Source organism: Mustela lutreola, chromosome 13, assembly GCF_030435805.1.
Source record: "Mustela lutreola isolate mMusLut2 chromosome 13, mMusLut2.pri, whole genome shotgun sequence".
Classification (NCBI taxonomy): domain Eukaryota; kingdom Metazoa; phylum Chordata; class Mammalia; order Carnivora; family Mustelidae; genus Mustela; species Mustela lutreola.
The window spans coordinates 60,387,342-60,396,236 of record NC_081302.1 but is presented as its reverse complement, the minus strand read 5'-3'; the positions used below and the strand labels follow the sequence as shown (position 1 = coordinate 60,396,236).

At 39.5% G+C, this 8,895-nt stretch overlaps 1 pseudogene; it reads right to left on the bottom strand.

Moving 5' to 3' along the window:
• Window positions 1–843: 843 nt before the first annotated feature.
• Window positions 844–943, bottom strand: LOC131814208 (U6 spliceosomal RNA; annotated as a pseudogene).
• Between the last annotated feature and the right edge of the window lie 7,952 nt (window positions 944–8,895).

Below are 8,895 nucleotides of genomic sequence, written 5' to 3'. Positions count from 1 at the left end.
ATTTTTTAGTTTATTTTCTAAATTCAAGTTTACTTATCATTCAGTGTTACATTAGTTTTAGATGTGCAATATAGTGATTCAGCAGTTCTATACGTTACTCAGAGCTCATACCAAGTACTTCACGTGCATCGTCTCATCTAATTCTTATACAACCTTATGAGGGAAGTATTTTGACTGCAGGAGATAAATTGGAGATTAAGGCCTAAAAAGTCTTGGTATGAGTTCTTTGCAGTAGTTATTTTACAAGATAACTGCCAGCAATCCATACCACCTGATGTCTGTGCCCTTGTGCAATCCCCTCACGTTAGGTCAGGGCAGCTAGCGTGACCTATGGAACAGAGGTGATGGTACATAACTTGCAAGGCAAGGTCATAAAGGCTTCACAGCCTCTGCTTTGCTCTCTTGGATCACTCATTCTGGAGTAAGCCAGGTGCAAATTCATCAGGACACTGAAGGAGCTTAAGGAGCCCACATGGAAGGAAACTGAATATTCCTGCCTGCACAAACTTGTCATTTGAGGGAGCTGTCTTGGAGGTAGATTTCCCAGCCTCAGTATAGTCTTTAGCCATCTGTGACCCAACATCTGACTGCAACCTCATCAGAGACATGGCCAAACATAAAACTCTCACATCTCTGACCTTACAGAAACTGTGGAAGGTAAAAAATGATTATTACTGTCATAATCTGGAAAGCTTTGGGGTGACTTTTTACATGGTGTGGTATAACTAGTATAATTGGTAGGCAGTTCAATGGCAGAATCAGGATTCTGATTCCAGGTCTGACTCTACAGCTTATGTTCTTTGCCACGAATGCTCTATTTTCTTACATACTCATTTTTTTTTTTTTTAATATGGATGCTTCACAAAATGTATGTCATCCTTGTGCAGGGGCCATGCTAATCTCTTATCATTTCAATTTTAGTTTATGTGCTGCTCTTATGAACTTATTTTTTTAATTTAAAAAATTTTGCACAGCAAAGGAAACAGTCAACAAAACAAAGAGGCAACCCACGGAATGGGAGAAGATATTTGCAAATGACAGTACAGACAAAAGGTTGATATCCAGCATCTATAAAGAACTCCTCAAACTCAACACACACAAAACAGACAATCATATCAAAAAATGGGCAGAAGATATGAACAGACACTTCTCCAATGAAGACATACAAATGGCTATCAGACACATGAAAAAATGTTCATCATCACTAGCCATCAGGGAGATTCAAATTAAAACCACATTGAGATATCACCTTACACCAGTTAGAATGGCCAAAATTAGCAAGACAGGAAACAACATGTGTTGGAGGGGATGTGGAGAAAGGGGAACCCTCTTCCACTGTTGGTGGGAATGCAAGTTGGTGCAGCCTCTTTGGAGAACAGTGTGGAGATTCCTCAAGAAATTAAAAATAGAACTTCCTTATGACCCTGCCATTGCACTACTGGGTATTTACCCCAAAGATACAGATGTAGTGAAAAGAAGGGCCATCTGTACCCCAATGTTTATAGCATCAATGGCCACGGTTGCCAAACTGTGGAAAGAACCAAGATGCCCTTCAACGGACGAATGGATAAGGAAGATGTGGTCCATATACATGATGGAGTATTATGCCTCCATCAGAAAGGATGAATACCCAATTTTTGTAGCAACATGGACAGGACTGGAAGAGATTATGCTGAGTGAAATAAGTCAAGCAGAGAGAGTCAATTATCATACGGTTTCACTTATTTGTGGAGCATAACAAATAGCATGGAGGACATGGGGAGTTAGAGAGGAGAAGGAAGTTGGGGGAAATTGGAAGGGGAGGTGAACCATGAGAGACTGTGGACTCTGAAAAACAATCTGAGGGGTTTGAAGTGCCGGGGGGTTGGGGTACCAGGTGGTGGGTATTACAGAGGGCATGGATTGCATGGAACACTGGGTGTGGTGCAAAAACAATGAATACTGTTATGCTGAAAATAAATAAAAAATAAATTTAAAAAATTTTGTATATACTTATATATTAACACAAAGTTAAAATAAAAATTATGCAAGTATCTTATGAATTCCATGTCACAGATGAAAAACTGAGGCATAGAGAAGTTAAAAATTAATTGATGAATCCAGGATTTGAAGTCAAATGGTCTAATTCCAAGACCTGTGGTCATTGTCATCATGCTAAGCTATTGTCATAATCCAAAAAAACTCTTAGGAAAATCAATCTGGAGTTGGAAAGCCAGATGGAATGGAAAGGAAAGTGCTAAAGAGAATAGTTGCTTGAAGGAAATCAGGACCTCTGCCATGGAGACCAAATTATTTCTCAAAATATCTTTGATGCTACTATTGGCTACTGAAGATTTGGATAAGCAGGTCATTGGCCTGTAACCACAAGGCATGTCTAATAGTGCAATAATCTCTAGTCATTGGTCAGTGTTCAAGAAGGAAATTAACCATGGTCATTTCCCAATGTGGCCTTGCAAATGGTGGGAATTAGGCCAGTTGAAGTTTGGTTTCGGTATTCATTATGATGTTTAGACTCTGTTTTCCTGCAGCACTTCAATATTTATTTTTTATATTACGACTGTTTTTAAAAAAGGAAGGAGAGTGAACCAAGACTCTCTGCCTTGAAGTAAACTAACAAATAAGTGATAATTGAGACAAGAAATCCTAGTGTAGGAAGAGAGAACTGACTGTGCTCTGTCCTTGGTCGAATTTTGAGTCATTCATGCTGTATAGTGTCTGGAGAGTTCTAGTGAGTCATGCATTGCTAACTATTGAAGAAAAATGTATTTTCTAAAGCTGTCTGTTATTACTCATGTCTTTCACTCAGCATCAGCAGATGCCGGTACCCTATTTACTGGTGATCTAATAGAAAGTTTCTCAGAGGCAGACAGATCCAACACAATTTCCCTCTAACTCTGATAAATTTGGCACAAGTTCTTTTAGTTGGATTGCAAGATGTTTGCATTAACATTGTGACTTATTTTTGGCTTGGTGTTAAAAGGATTGTTTAGTAACAAAATAGAGCATTTGAATTTTGTGGCAGCCAGGAGGAATGCTCTTATTTTATAATGAAACAACTGAACAAATGTTTTTTACAGTGATTCATTCCTCACGTGGGAAAAACTTCTTCTTATATATATTCTCTCTCTATTGGATACATGCAGCCATTTTACCTTCAATATTTAAGCAGAATTTCCGGTGAGCAATTTGGGAACAATATCTATAAAATATAAAAATAGGCTGTGTGGCAGAAGGAATAGGACTAAAACTATAGGATTGAATGTTAGGAACCACTTGGGTTCTATTCCTAACTGGGCCAGAGTTTGTGTATAACCTTGAGCTATTCACTTCATCTTTTTTTAAACTTAGGTTCTCTGTCTGAAATAGAAAGAAAATTGCTTACCTATTTAGCTAAGGCAGAAACAATTTCCTGATAGGAAGGTGACTCAGCAGCCCAGGGAGGCTGTACAGCCTCTTGTCCTGGAAGTCTTCAGGGAGCCAGAGGCGGCCAGCTGCCTGGATGGATTAAAGCGTGATGCTTGAAGACTGGAGACCAGACCACACAAACGAAACCTGACATTTAGAAACAGTAAAGAGACCCAGTCACGGAGGGCCTACTATTTGCCAGGCACTATGCTAGATCCTGGGAGACAACAGTGGGTGAACCAGATATGCCCCAAAGTTTCTGCCCTTATGAAGTATACTGTTGAGTCCACTTTCTGCATGTTTGCAATTATTCAAAGAGGGTTTCTATGATTTTGTTATCTGGATCTCAGTTTTGTTTTGTTTTTTTAAATATGGGATCATGCAGGATTACTGCTTAGAAAATGCAATCATGAGAGTCTTTCATATGAGGAGTCTGATATAGTAGGTATCGTTATTGTTAAAATAGGCCTTGTTAAGACAGAGCTTGACCCACCAAGTCAGAGGAGAACAATAGATTCATATTGACATCATCCATCACTTGGGAGGAAAGTGTGAGGAAAATTTTAAGGATGTTTCACGTGGACTTTCTGGTCCAAGTTACAGGCCCTCCTTTCCACGGCTCCCAGAAGGGCCTCTCATCAATCCGATGGTGTCCAACTTGGATGACGTGATGGGTCTATGGAAACTGAGCAATGGATTCTGAACATGTGAGCTGCTTCTGATCTTCTGTGGACAGTAGCATGTCCAATGGTAACGTTTAGGCAGTGAAAGGGCATCCTTGGTCTTGCACCAATGTTTGTTTTCAGCTCACATTCTTTCAAAGCAATGGTTGTTCCTGCCCCAAGGATTTGGAAATGTCCCTCCTCTTGCCATTGTAAATATTACCCCTGCAGGGGAAATGCAGCTGCTAATGCCAAGATAAGGGGTAAAGAGGACGCTGCAGCATTGCATGGGGGAGGGGGTCCTTTGAGCAGATGTCAACCCTTAAATTAAAATGGCTCAAGTTCCTAGCCTACTTATGGGTGGGGTGGTGTCCTAGCAGCCTTGAAATATCTCTCATGATTCTTATGGGTTTACATTTCTTCAAGTCATTTCTGAATCAAAGTTTCTCATTCAACTGAATTCTTCATTACCACTTTTTTTTTTTTAAATGAAGGATAACTGATATACAATATTGTATTCGTTTCAGGTGTACAACAGAGTGATTTGATATTTATAGACAGTATGAAATCTGTCACCATACAAAGTTGTACAATATTATGGACAATGTTCCCTATGCTGTATATTCCATCCCCATGTCTTTTTTTTTTTAAATAATTGGAAGATTATAACATTTATTTATTTATTTATTTATTTTTAAAAGATTTAATTTATTTATTTGACAGAGAGAGATCACAAGTAGGCAGAGAGGCAGGCAGAGAGAGAGAGAGAGGAGGAAGCAGGCTCCTTGATGAGCAGAGAGCCCGATGCAGGACTCAATCCCAGGACCCTGAGATCATGACCTGAGCCGAAGGCAGCGGCTTAACCCACTGAGCCACCCAGGCGCCCCGAAGATTATAACATTTAATAGGTGAAGGGATTCACCTATTCCATCCATCTCCCAACCTCTTCCCCTCTGGCAACCATCAGTTCATTCTCTGTATCTATGAGTCTGTTTTGTTTTTTAGATTCCACACGTAAGTGAAATGATACAGTCTTTGTCTTTCTCTGTCTGACTTATTTCACTTGCATATAATACCCTTTAGGTCCATCCATGTTATCACAAATGGCAAGATTTCAGTCTTTTAATGGCTGAGTAAAATTCCCTTGTATATATACCATATCTTCTTCATCTATTCATTTATAGATAGACATTTAGGTCACTTCCATATCTTGGATATTGTAAATAATGCTGCAATAAAGATAGGAGTGCATATATTTTTTGAATGAGTGTTTTCAGTCTTTTAATGGCTGAGTAAAATTCCCTTGTATATATACCATATCTTCTTCATCTATTCATTTATAGATAGACATTTAGGTCACTTCCATATCTTGGATATTGTAAATAATGCTGCAATAAAGATAGGAGTGCATATATTTTTTGAATGAGTGTTTTCAGTTTTTTCAGGTAAAATATCTAGAGGTGGATTTGCCAGATCACATAGTAGTTCTATTTTTAATTTTTTGAGGAACCACCATACTTTTTCTGCACCAATTTACATTCCTACCAAGAGTTCATGTCTTGTCTTTTTGGTACTAGTTAATCTGACAGGTGTGCGGTGATATCTCATTGTGGTTTTGAGTTGCATTTCCCCAATATTTAGTGACATTGAGCATCTTCTCATGTGCCTGTTGGCCATCTACATGTCTTCACAAAAATATCTGTTCAGATCCTCTGCCCATTTTTAATAAGATTTTTTTATATTAAGTCGTATGACTTCTTTATAGATTTTAGATGTTAACCCCTTATTGGACATACTGTTTGTAAATATCTTTTCCCATTCAGTAGGTTGCTGCTTTGTTTTATTGATGATTTCCTTCTCTGTGCAAAAGTTTTTAGTTTGATGTAGACCCATTGGTTTATTTTTGCTTTTGTTTTCCTAGCCTACAGAGCCAGACCCCCAAAATATTGCTAGACCGATGTCAAAGAGTTTACTGACTCTATTTTCTTCTAGGAGTTTTGGTTTCAGGTCTTACATTTAAGTCTTTAATCCATTTTGAGTTTATTTTTGTGTATGGTGTAAGAAAGTGGTTCAGTTTCATTCTTTTGCATGTAGCTGTCCATGCTTTCTCTGGTGTGTGTTCTTGCCTTCTTTGTTGTAGAGTAATTGACCAAATATGCATGGGTTTACTTCTGGGCTCTAGTCTGTTCCATTGATCTATGTGTCTGTTTTACCACCACTCCTACTACTCTCTATGGGTGTTGTCCACCTCCCCAGTGTTATACCATATTAGGAAATGCCAGATTCCTTCACACTCTAAAGATCCAGGGCAGGGAGGGACAGTACCTCAAGGCAAACAACTTAAAACTGGTATTATTTAATCCTGAGCTTAGAAGTCCTTGGGTCATTCCCGCTCAAGTAAATTTTTCAGTGGCTCTGTCCTCCACAGACCTCAAGTTTTCCCCACCTTACTGAATGAACTGTTGTCCCTAAAGCTCAGCTTCCCTTTCACACTGTTATTCTAAGTAACTTGGATCTTTCTTGTCCCCATTCCAAAACTCAGCTCTGGGCTTCATATCAGAGAGCTGAGAGAAATTCATTAAGCTACTCAGCCAAACGCATCTGTCCCGGCACTCACAGCACTATTGCACTCTTCTCTTTAATAAAATCAAAGACTTAGGTGTGGTTTCCTTTCTCATGGGTCTCTGTACATGGAAGGAAGTGGGAAGGCAGGAATTTAACTTCCCTCTGGGATGATTATGCCACCTCGATGCCTCTGGGAAAGCAGAGCATTTTTTCATTTTTCCTACACAAGGACAAAGGCAGTCAGCCTTTTGTAAAGTACACTGACAGAAAACTAAGAGATTCCTCAGAAATCCACTGGCAAAGTTTCAGCACTTAAAGAAGGAGTCTTGGCCAATTTCACAAGCAAAGATAACAAAAGCAGTGTCATGATCTCTGAAATAAAAAGTGGGCATTCTAGTAAGCAATACAGGGCTCAGAACAAGATGGCAGGAGTGAGACACATACAGGGGATCTCAGGGACCAGAACAAGAAGGATCCAAACTGGAATAAAATTATTCCTTCAGCCAAGCTGTGGAGAAGCAAGATCAATGTCAGAATCTTCTCCCTAATCTTTGTTATTCATAGACATGCACATGTAAGTGTTTAGAGTGAACTGTATCTCATTCTCACTGTGCCTTCATTCTTGACAAGTACTCTGCTAGTCTTCAGAAAATCACCTGTCTTTGTATAGGTCTCACCTGTCAAGAGGAGCATTTATAGAATGCTATCTTAACTAGGCTTATTTATTTATTTATCTACTTAAAAAAAATTTAAATTCAGTTAGCCAACATATAGTGCATCATCAGTTTAAGATGTAGTGTTCAATAACTTACCAGTTGCGTATAACACCCAATGAACTAGGCTTATTTATAAAGACAAGACCCTATAATAAGGCCTGAACTTTCTCTGCATCTAGAGAAATATGATAAAGTATAGCATTTAAAAAACAAGGAAACATGTTTTCAGAAAAGCTATATATTCAGTGTTCCTTTTTCAGTGGTGTAGGAAAGTCTTATTTTTTTTCTTGCACCATATAGAGTGTAAGTTCTATGGAAGAATGCACATAAATGCAATATAGGAGGTATGTTGGTTGGAGGAGTGGGGAATTACATGGCCCTCTCCACAGGCAGCTAACTCCATGGCTATTTGCTTTCTTTCAGGCCAGAAGAATATATGTGTGCTACTTCACCTTCTCAGAAAAGGCTTGCGAAGAGGGGCACCTGGGTGGCTCAGTCAGTTAAGTATCTGCCTTTAGCTCTGGTCATGATCCCAGGGTCCTGGGATCAGGCCTTCCATCCACCTCCCCGCTCAGCAGGGAGCCTGCTTCTCCTCTCCCCGCCACTCTCCCTGCTTGTGATCTCTCTCTCTCTCTGTGTGTGTGTCAAATAATTTTTTTTCAAAGCAAGGATATTTTCTCTTTTAATTAGCTCAGTGCCAACTGATTAAAACCTAATCACAGTCATGACTATTCCAACATACTCACTGCTCCTGCCCATGCCCAAGGGGAGGGGATTATCTAGACCCCTATGCCAGGGGAAAGGGGAGGAATTGGGGGTCATCTTAGAATTCTGCCTACCACAAACGGTGAATTTCATCTTTCAGAACATGAAGATAGGGGAATTAAAAAAATATATAAAAGCTCATACCAGGGATCAAATATCGAAGCTCTACCAAATCTTTATTCTGTAGTGTCATCCTGTTTGTTTTCCTGGCTTCGATTCCCAGATAACAGAGCACTCTTCACTTGAATTTGGTTTTCTAGATATCACACAGGGTTTTTCTGACCAAGGGGCATAAGGAATTCGGTGTTCTTGATGATTGTATTTCTCAGTGAGAAATAATACACATTCTAGTTATATATTATTTTTGTAAATGTGATGGATGTTGATCAGCATCCTAGAGTCAAACTGTCTCTAGACATACCAATGGAACTGACCCCCTAGCCATAAAGTTGAGGACTGCACTCTAAATGTGATGACCAAGGGCACTGCCATCCTCTGAGACCCTGAATGGCTCCCAGCCTAGACAACAGCTGTCTTAGCTTTCTCTTATTGCAGCATGTTGGACTGATAACATGCTGTGAGAAAGCAATGTCAGTGGCCTTAATGCTTGAAGCCAAAATCATCTGGTGGCACAGGCTGACACTAGGAATATGTTTTTCAGCTGAAACAAGCAAGCAGTTGCAACAGTCACCACAGCAACGGTGTGGCTAGAACCCTTGGGAGCTTTCAGCTGAGGAGTAAGGGCAGCTGTGAGGACAGCTTCATTTGGAATTAATAGTGAC